This window comes from Engraulis encrasicolus, chromosome 9, assembly GCF_034702125.1.
Source record: "Engraulis encrasicolus isolate BLACKSEA-1 chromosome 9, IST_EnEncr_1.0, whole genome shotgun sequence".
Taxonomy (NCBI): Eukaryota; Metazoa; Chordata; class Actinopteri; order Clupeiformes; family Engraulidae; genus Engraulis; species Engraulis encrasicolus.
In genome coordinates this window covers 27,692,798-27,703,323 of record NC_085865.1, presented here as the reverse complement: position 1 = coordinate 27,703,323, position 10,526 = coordinate 27,692,798, and the positions used below count along the sequence as shown (strand labels likewise).

At 44.9% G+C, this 10,526-nt stretch overlaps 1 long non-coding RNA gene across 1 annotated transcript; it reads left to right on the top strand.

Moving 5' to 3' along the window:
* Positions 1–2,130: 2,130 nt before the first annotated feature.
* Positions 2,131–8,539, top strand: LOC134455095 (uncharacterized). Its single transcript, XR_010036017.1, has 6 exons — positions 2,131–2,190; positions 6,740–6,852; positions 6,978–7,067; positions 7,647–7,701; positions 7,790–7,927; positions 8,171–8,539. It is a non-coding gene; the product is annotated as an uncharacterized LOC134455095 (long non-coding RNA).
* Positions 8,540–10,526: the final 1,987 nt, after the last annotated feature.

Here is a 10,526-nt window from a genome sequence, read left to right as displayed (position 1 = left end):
TCACAATATACAGTACACCAATCTCTGGAAGACACCCAACAGTTGTGCATCTCCAAATCTATCTCTTTCTCTGTCTTTTCTTGCCCATTCTCTGCTCTCTCTCCATCCATACTCTGTTGAAAGAGAAACAACCAGGGTTACCAAAGAACCACCAGTGAAATGCCCACAATTTGTGGTTTGTGTTTCAATCTGGACTGGGACAAAAAAACACAAGGTATTTTTTTGGGGTCTGGGGTCATCTTATAGTTCACCACTGGCTTGAATATGCAACCTGTCAGTCAACACTCCAGTTTGGCATGGGAGGTATAGCGAAATATTTCTAACCTAAATACCTGACCTGATAGTCCAGCGCTACCAATACACCATGAGGATCCCGAAATATTCTATGCCGAGTTCTGCAAAAAACATCATTGGTTGCTGAGGACTGTCAGCCCACTGTAAAGTTCCTCGTCTGCCAGATTACCAGTCAAGGCCTGGAGTAAATCTGTTAGGTGGTCAGTTGGGCAGGCAGGCTGGCTGCAGCCCCAAGTGTGTATGAAGGTGAAGCCTGCAGGCTTCAGCCAGGCCCTCCAGCCCCCTAAATCAGGGGACGGCCATGGCTCAGTGGTTAGAGCGCCTTTAGATCAGAAGGTTGCAGTTTCAAATCCCACCCTTACCAGCACCTCATCCATGGCTGAAGTGCCCTTGAGCAAGGCACCTAACCCCACATTGCTACAGGGCCTGTAACCAATACCCTAAACCTGAATAAGTGTAAGTCGCTTTGGATACAAGCGTCAGCTAAGTGTAATGTAATCTAAATCAGATGAGCTGGCCACTAGCCTGTTGTTAGAGGACTTCTATTCCTTCCTCTCCTGCCAGTCTCTCTGGCTTCCTGCCGGGAGCTTTGGCAAGAGCCTCTGTTGTTTTTCAACAAGAAAACGTATTATCCACTCATCCCACAAACCCAGGGTGTGTGGTAAACATTCACACACACACACACACACACACACACACACACACACACACACACACACACACACACACACACACACACACACACACACACACACACACACACACACACACACACACACACACACACACACACACACGTGCACGATCGCACAATCGCACGCACGCACGCGCGCACACACACACACACACATGCACACACAAAGCACCCTCTTTTCCCCAGGGAGAGATAACAGTAGTGAAGCTTGGGGTTATCCAAACCATTACAGCACGACGCACCAGTGTGTTTTTTAATGAGGCAGGGAGAAATGGGATTTAAAATGAAGTACACAGAACACACAGCATACAGAACTTGGAAAGTCTAAGACATTTTGGAGAAGTAAGGGGGTATTGGGGGTTGGTGAATGGAGTTGCAAAGTACCAGTAGATAGCCATAGGAAATGGAAGAGGGTAATGGCTGTTCAGAGGTTGGAGACCGGAAGTTTAGGAGTTGATTTTACAGGTAGTGACAGGCCTATAGTCATGAGGCTGAGGTAGCCTATGAGGTACACACATTCAGAGTTGTATAAAGGAGAAGCAGGAGTACTTTTACAGATGTAGGCTAATTTCAACACTAGTGGTATTACATGGTTTAAACTTTGTAATAGGCCTACCACTTGTTTTACAATTACATATGCAAGAGTTCGTTTCTTCATACAACAGTGCACATTCATGTAGAACTGCCTTTTGTAAATGTCAAAAATAAGAGCAGCAAAATCAACAGAAAACTAGAAAAGATGAATTAGAGATTAATTAATTGTTCATTATTCAAATGTTCAGAAACTGTTCCTTGTGCAGTAATTTGTTTAGATTCTGCTTCTTTCCCCGCGCCGTCCGTTTGTGCGTAAATGTGCACCTATTTGTGACACCATGATTAATGTATATTGTACAGTGTGCATGGCGAGGCGACACCGCGCCCGGACCTCTGAACCTCCTGTCCCACTTGGTTTACATGCGCAACGATGACCTTGCTGCAACTCTCTCCTCTCTCCCGGGGACTGTCAAGCAGCCAATCAGAACCGAGTCCCCTCCTGACACCCAGCGCGAGGACTGATGCAGTGAGCGAGCGAGCGAGCGAGAGAAACCCAGCTCTCACACACACGGACCCCAATGATCGCAGGACTGCTGTTTCTGGGATGATGTTAGACCTCACAGCGAGAAACCGCTCCAAAAGATTTGCTTTCAACCAGGCAATATAAGGTAAAGAAGAAGCTAGTATTCTTGATATGTTTACGCTCGAAATCGGTTGCATTTTGGGACGACGAGTAGCTGAAGTTGGACAAAGTTTACTGACTGGAGTGTTTTGGCAACAGTGCGAGGCAATGTCCAAATTTTGCCTAGTGACTGTTATGGATGCGAGAAGCGTCAGAGCGTGCTGACACTCTTCACGCCTTCGAAAGAGGCGAGATTTGGCGATTGGCACGAGGGGCTCATGTGTTTGCCCAGAACGTAGGGAATTCCGTCGCTGCGGACTTAACAGCGCCAAAAAATGATAAATGTCCACTTAGGCTATTTGCGACATTCAGTATATAGGGTAAACGCGAGATGAAAGAGAAGGAACACGGGGAACACGGCAGGTCCGGATATAAAGGTGCTGAAATAACACCTGCCGGGAGTGGGTGTGAACTCATGCGTCGGACCTTAAGATATGGCAACCATAATTAATCAATTTATCCAAAGCCGCGCACGTAGCCTAACGTTATATTAAATAGGCTAAGTAGTAAAGCATAGTAACTACACTATGGGAATTTTAGAAAAAGGCTTAGGTCTCAGCTCTAAGGTAAAATTTCGTTTCAGGCCACCAAGGGGAGACTCAAGTTGTGTCTGACCATATAGGCCTAGCTCCTACACTTCCTTTAATTAGGTCCCGTTGAGGCAGAAATCATCAGAAAGGTATTCTCCGCTTGTGTTTTTTACTGCCTCATTGACTAAATGTGTTAATGACAGGTGGAGTGTGGGAGTGCTGATGCACAGAGTGATTCAGAAAATGACATCACAACCAGTTATAGGGTGGTCGAAGAGGGCAGTGTTTTGCCCTAGGGCCCTGTGTGCAATCGTTTTATCACTGCTCATGTGCTATCATGGCCGACAACAATAGGGTGACAAGATTTTTGTAGTCTAAAATCGGGACACTTCGTGCGTGACTGATGGACAATTTTTGGTGGGCGGGTCTGGGGGTCCTCCCCCAGTAAAATTTGTATTTTTTAGATGCAATTTCCTGCATTCTAAGCAATTTTAGAGGTCGGAATGACAAATTGCAACTGTACTCCTTCAGACTTTCTATACAAGCGCTGGCTGCCATTAATTGTGGCAGGTAAACATGTAATCTTTTCCATATATTTACCCTGAAAGACATGGCGTAATGTAGTGGGTGGCCAAAACCAGGACATATTTGTGTCCCGAGAGAGTTTGCTCGGGACATGGGACACACAACTCCAAACCGGGACTGTCCCGGTCAAACCGGGACGTCTGGTCACCCTAGAAAGCAACAGCCCCATAAGGGGGGAGACAGAAGTTTTTCATGTGCTGCTGCTGCCCTGTGAGGGACAACCCGGGCCCAAGTTATAATAGGCTGTTAGCTGAGGCAGTTTTTTGTTAATTCTGTTCCATGTAAAATAAAAAAAGATAGCATAGCTAAATTCCTAAACCTAACCAATTAGCGATGCTGTGTTGCTTTGTAATAGCTTGGTAGCTTAGCTCGACAGGTTGCACATATCAACATAAAACCGTTGTGCTGTTACAATGCAGTGGAAGGCCCACCACTGTGATTACTTACTCCCTCTACTAATGTGTGTTTGCCAACTTGCATGCCGCCTGCAATCTGGCCCTCTCTGGTCCTTCCAAACTGTCGGCAGACACCTGATTTAACAGTGGGCAATTAGCTCTGCTGTGTGTGTGCGTGTGCAGAGGTGCATCTTGCCACCAGGCAAGTCAGGCAGCTGCTTGGGGCCCCCAAGCCCCTAGATAGTGAATAACAGCCCATACTGTACTACAGTAGTGGTGATTTTGGTTGAAATGTTCGTTCTTTCGCAGTTTTGCTTGGGGGCCCACCTGACCCTACAATCGCCTCTGTGCGTGTGCGTGTGTGTGTGTGTCTGTGTGTGTGTATGTGAGTGATGTAATGACACTGAAAACAACCCTGTTAAATCAATTATCACATCACCCCCCCAACACACACACACACACACACACACACACACACACACACACACACACACACACACACACACACACACACACACACACACACACACAGGATAGGTACCTTGCCATCTCTGAGAAATAACTCAGCACAGTGTGTGTGTGTGTGTGTGTGTGTGTGTGTGTGTGTGTGTGTGTGTGTGTGTGTGTGTGTGTGTGTGTGTGTGTGTGTGTGTGTGTGTGTGTGTGTGTGTGTGTGTGTGTGTGTGTGTGTGTGTGACTCTGTGTGTGTGACTCTGTGTGTGTGTGTGTGTGTGTGTGTGTGTGTTTGTGCGTCCGTGCATGCATGTGTGTGTGTGTGCACAATGCATGTGTGCGCACGTGCGTGTGTGTGTCTGCATGGCGTGTTCAGGTGTCTTCACATGGAAGGCAACGCTGTTTCCATATTTATTGAAGATCATGGACAGGGCTTAGTGTTAAATCAGCAGACTCTTGTCTCTCCATTTCGGGATAAGTGGCTGCCAAATAAACGTATAATGTACTGTGCCACTGCCAATACTCCCCCCCTCTCTCCTTTATCTAGTTCAACTCCTATTTCATGCACTCTCTTTCTCTCCCTCCAATCTGCTGTTTCATTTCCTTCCTTCTCCACCTCCCTCCCTCCCTCCCTCTCTCCCTGCCTATCCTCTCTCCCTTCCTCTCCACATCTCACTGCCTGGCTCCCTCCATGGCATTGGCACAAATAGCTGCTAGGAGCGGGGGGGTTGGGGGGTCTGATGCTGCTGATGTTGATCGTTTCCCAACGTCTAGTGTGCGCCCTTCGAACTGTGTCATGCCCAGTGATTGGATACTCAGCAGAGTGGGTGGGTGGTGTGTGTGTGTGTGTGTGTGTGTGTGTGTGTGGGGGGGGTATTTGTTGGTTGTGGGTTATACAGTTCACGCCTGTCTACTCAAGAATCAGACATTCATAGAGGAATTTGTGCTGGGGGAAAGGGCATGAAAAAGCAGGTGACTACTCAGGCCATGTCAACATTGAAGAAAGAAAGAAAAAGTGAAAAGGCTCTCTCTCTCTCTCTCTCTCTCTCTCACACACACACACACACACACACACACACACACACACACACACAGACTTTGAAATCCATTCTGCTGCAGATGTACTTACCAGCACTGCGCCAGAAAGATACATTAATCAGCTGTTCCAGCCTCACTATCACCTCTCAGGACACACTCACGCACGCATACACGCATACACACATACACTGACAAGTGATTTTGTACAGGAGCCCAATTACTTGGTGTGCGTAGAGAGAGAGAGGGGGGGGGGGTGTCTGTGTGGGGTCAAGACAGGACAGAGGGTTGGGTGGGGGTGGCTGGTCTGGTGTGAAGGACAGACAGGAGAGAGAGGGAACAAGCGAGACATATCGAGACCAGGAGAAAAAAAGGTGGCAATGTCCTGTGTGTGGTACATACAGAGTTATAGAAGCAGACATAGGGATATAATAGGTGATGTGTGGGCTGAAACCAGAGTGCGAGAGCGCTCAGGAGAGGGAGAGAGAGGAGAAGAAGAAGGAGAAGGAGAAGGTTAAGTCCAACTTGTAGGGATTCAGCTGGCTGCCTAACAGCCCATTGCAGGATGCTGTCCCCATTAGGACAGAATAGAGAGAGAGAGAGAGAGAGAGAGAGAGAGAGAGAGAGAGAGAGAGAGAGAGAGAAAGAGAATGAAGCCCAACTCCCATTGTCAATGTTACACAGCACTCCATAGCACAAAAGTTTTTACTGCACAGTGCACACAACAAAAATGCATTTATCCCTCACCCGTGCAAGGGGAGAGCCCCCACTGGCGCCTGAAAGGGATCAGTGTGGCAGGATGGTACCATGCTCAGGGTACCTTAGTCATGAGGGAGGATAGTGTAGAGCACTGGTTAATTACTCCCCCCACCAAACTGGCGGGTCGGGAGTCTAACTGGCAACCTTTGCGCTACAAGTCTGACGCCCTAACTGTCTGTCTTTGAGCTACAAGTCTGATGCCCTGGAGATTCCAGGCTCCAGAAATGAGCACAACATGCACACACACACACACACACACATGCGTGCGCTTGCACACACACACACACATACACACACACAGACACACAGACACACACACACACACACACACACACACACACACACACACACACACACACACACGCAAAAGAGACAAGATAAAGTGGAAAGCAATATATTTGGAGGCATTCCAAAGAACCTGCACGCATGTTTGTGTGTTTGTTGGTGTCAGACAGTGGGACAGACTTGACATGCAAGACAGTGATACAGACTTGACATGCAAATGACAAAGCAGGGGAAAAATAGGCTCATTCTGTTTCCTCTTGACAACCCCTTGATAAACCCCCAACACCATCAATTTCCTTTCTGACAATATTGCTGTCGTGTGGTGACACACCATTTATTGTAAGCCACTGTATCCACATTTCAACTAAAATTGCCTATACAAAGGCATGTGAAATGCATACATGCGGCATGGCAACATAAGACATGTTAAATGATGAAATGAATTGGGTTGTCAAGACTTCATTTGAGTTATTATTTTCTATTTTCCTCATAGATATCTGATTACCCAGAAGGGGCGGACAGCAAAAGCTTGAGGTGATTTGTGAAGCTCTTGTCACTGAAACAATGAATCGGACAACTCCAATTGTGTTCATGTTGAACAGAAAGGTAATCTTGTAAAAGATACCTGTTTTTGAGCTTTTTTTAGACTTATCGTTCAGTACAACGTGGAAGAGATAATATTATTGGAAGTAAGATTATAGTATTTGAATGTTCTACTTTTTATTTTTCAGGTTTGCCATAAATTCCACAGAGTGGTGTCGCAAAATCTCAAGGAAGGCAGGTGACATTGGGCAGAAGTTGCATGAGGTTTTGGAGCAAAGGTCAGTTTAAATCACACTACTTCATCCTATGTCTTTATCTCCTCTTTACATTATTGGTCTTTCCTATTTTCGTTTCCTTATGGGAATTACCATTCATGTCTCTTGAACTGTGGGCCCTTTTCCTGTAATATGGTTACTTACACTTAAATGGCATATTTTGGCGCATACAGGCAGACTGAGAACCGTGCCGGTGCTCGTTCCCGAGAACTGGCTGTCGTGTTCACGCCAAAACACTTTGCGTTTGCAAACCGGAAAGTTGGTTCGCAATGCGAACTGCAAAATAGTAGGTTTTTTTTTCTCTGCGAACCTTGACGACAGTGTGGCCGTCAGCAGGTTCATCCAGGTAACACAGTCACGTGCGGGAAAAGTTCACAGTATGAACACGGTATGAACACGGGCGGTTCGCAGGTGAGCACTTTAGTGCCGAACGTAACTGGTCCGAGCACCAGCTCCGTTCTGGTCGGCCTGAAACCCCTATTTGTGTATTTTTTATCGTCACTCAAGAGTTTTTTGGTGATATTCTTAGCAAGAAATTCTGGATAACCAAAGGTGCTAAATATCCTGTTCACTCGTTTACAGCGCTTGATTCTTCATGGACTGCCACCGTTGTGGGATGTTCCTGCTGCTTCTTAAGGTAAAATAACTGCATTTATGGAGCACTTTCTCTACTCCTACAAGCACTCAAAGCCCTTAATATATGCCTCATATTTATCCACTCACAGACCAGCAATGGGGAGTTAAGTATCTTACCCAAGACCATATCAATGGGGTCAGGCAGCGTGGGGCTTGGACCTGTAACCTTACAGTTGCTGAACTAGAACCTTCACTACCTGTGGCACCATCGCCCTAGGACCTGTTCCGTAAGTAATTCAACAAGTTAACTTGTTTCAGCGATTAATTAGGAGATGGGGTGTGATGGAGGGTGTTACACCATTGGGATGGGTCTTGGATGTGGTGTATTTCTGCATTTTCCTGTTTTCTTGTATACAGTATGTGATAGTCAATCCGCTGTTGTGTACAAATGAGAATCACATTGTACTTGAATTGTTCATGTTTGTCCTTTGCTTTTGTCTGTTACATGCTTCTTTGTAAATGACCAACAGGAATTTCGACAAACCAGCCATCCAGAGGGTCCACCACTGAACTTTCCACAGTGGAAATCATTTCAGAAGGGACAGTAGTATTCATGGATGAGCATGCATTATTTTAGATTGAAATGTTGTGTCCAGTGATTCTTGAACAACTGATATGGACTGGCACATCACAGTGATGAAGTACCAATGAATTTATATTCTTATTCTTTACACATACTTTTATTGCAGGATACATATAGGCTGTCATAGATTGCATTCTTGCATTTTTCTTGTCAGATACATTTGTTGTTAATGAACACAAGAAAATGTGCAATTGGTTTACGTGAAATTGTTGCCATGGAATAATGAAGAAAAAAATAAATTGGTTAATTTAATGAATTCATTAATTAAAATAAGTGTCATTCTTTTAGAACGGAGAGAGAGAGAGAGAGAAAGAGAGAGAGAGAGAGAGAGAGAGAGAGAATTCCTCATGGCCATGTAAAAATAAGTTTACTTCATAGATGCAGAATTTCAAGTTTTTCATTGGTCCATATGCAAATCCCATGCTGTAAAATGCATAACTCCTGGGGAAAATCATATGCTTCCTGGCTTGTTGGTAAATAGTGAGCCTGCTCCACTCCCACATAGCCCTGATTTTATCGCAGCCCCTATTTATGCTGGAGTCAGCATTGGCTGGGCACTTCAGATGACAACATCTCCATCCATATAGCTCACAGCAGGAGACTCTCTTGCCCATCCAGCCTTGGTTATGAAGAGATTGATTAGCGATGGGATCATAATTGCTGACTACATCAAGCCTATAGTTAATCAATCAGAGGATTGTACAGGATAAATACCTTCCTAAAAGAAGGAAAATAGCTCATAAGGTGATGCATGACTAATAGAGTACAGATTCATTCATCATGGCCGACTTGGCCTGATGGATATGCAGCCATCACTGCTGGCCCTGGGCCAACCTGGTTAATCTGCTCTTGGAGCCATTTGTAGTGCTGATCTTCTAGAACACAAGGAAGCCACATTGTACATGTCTGAAATCATCTTGCAGATGCACGCAATCAATTCTGACCAACCAAGTCAAGAATAAAGCTTTTGTTCAGGAGCATTGCATTAAGACAGATCAGTCTACACACCTTTACAATAAATAAATATTTCATGCAAAGGGTTTTATTGCTATACTAGGTAAATGTAGTCTGATATACTCAAGAAGAGCAGCTTTAGAAACCTCTGTTGAGCTTCAGCACAAGCTTGAAATACAGAGATACGGTAGTTACAAGTATATCACAGTCAAAAAGGCATGCTCAATTTTTTATAGCTCCAATGAAATACCTGTCTTTTTATGGTTGAGAGCAACATCACACTGACCTTGGTGACCTTGGTGATGTGGGATCATTTATGTTAGACATAAATGACCCAAAAGTTGTGTGAGGGATGCACGCACATCCAGTAAAACAGGTCCTGGATCAAACAAAAATGCATAACAGAAGGAAAAATCTGCACACTGTTGCTGCTCATGGATTTATTCAACACGTTTTGACCTCAGGTGTCGTTCGTCAGGTGTCTACACATGAAAGACAGACCGACATAAATGATCCCACATTCATGTATGCAATCTTTGATTTGACAGATGTCCAGAGGGATCTATGAGATATAAAGATGGTATTAAGACAAGTTGATCGTTTGCCAGAGTTGGGGAATGATTTGCATTATGCAATGGGCTTTATCAATTTTTCAGCATGCATGGTTTTGACATGCTCCGTGGCTCACCTACAGGGGGTGCTGTTAAGCCACCGAAATCTTGTAGGTTGTCAGTCTGTGTAGCTCTTTCCTAAGTACTGCCAAACATCTGATATTGCTTAGTAGTCAGTGCTGAGGGAAAATAGCATCAGAACTGGTATATTTTTTGTTGGCCAAAAACACTGTGTTTTTGTTTTCCCTGAGATAAAAGCCTTGGAGATGGCTGTGGGTATAGTGAAAATGCATTGATTTTAAAATAAAGTGTCTGTTTGAGGCATTCAGTGCCTTGCATCAAGAATCAAGAATCCAAATCAAGGCCCAGCAACACATCGTTTGAGATCAAATGCAGGATGGTATAACTTATTTATATTTATGGAGTCAGACTGGTAGGCTTTTTTGGAAATTGTGTTCTGCCTGACTGGGAGCATGAAGAAAACGATTGACTAAGGGTTGCACATGAAATACAAATTCTTGGGTTGAGATGGAGTGGAGAGTGTTGGGTTGGGGAGTGGTGTCGTTGAAGGATGAGCAGTAAAAGCTGCTCTTTCCGTCTTTAACGTATCACCCCATTCCCTTCTCAAAAAATCAAAACAACCATACAGACATCACTTTTCTCACACTACGCTTAATT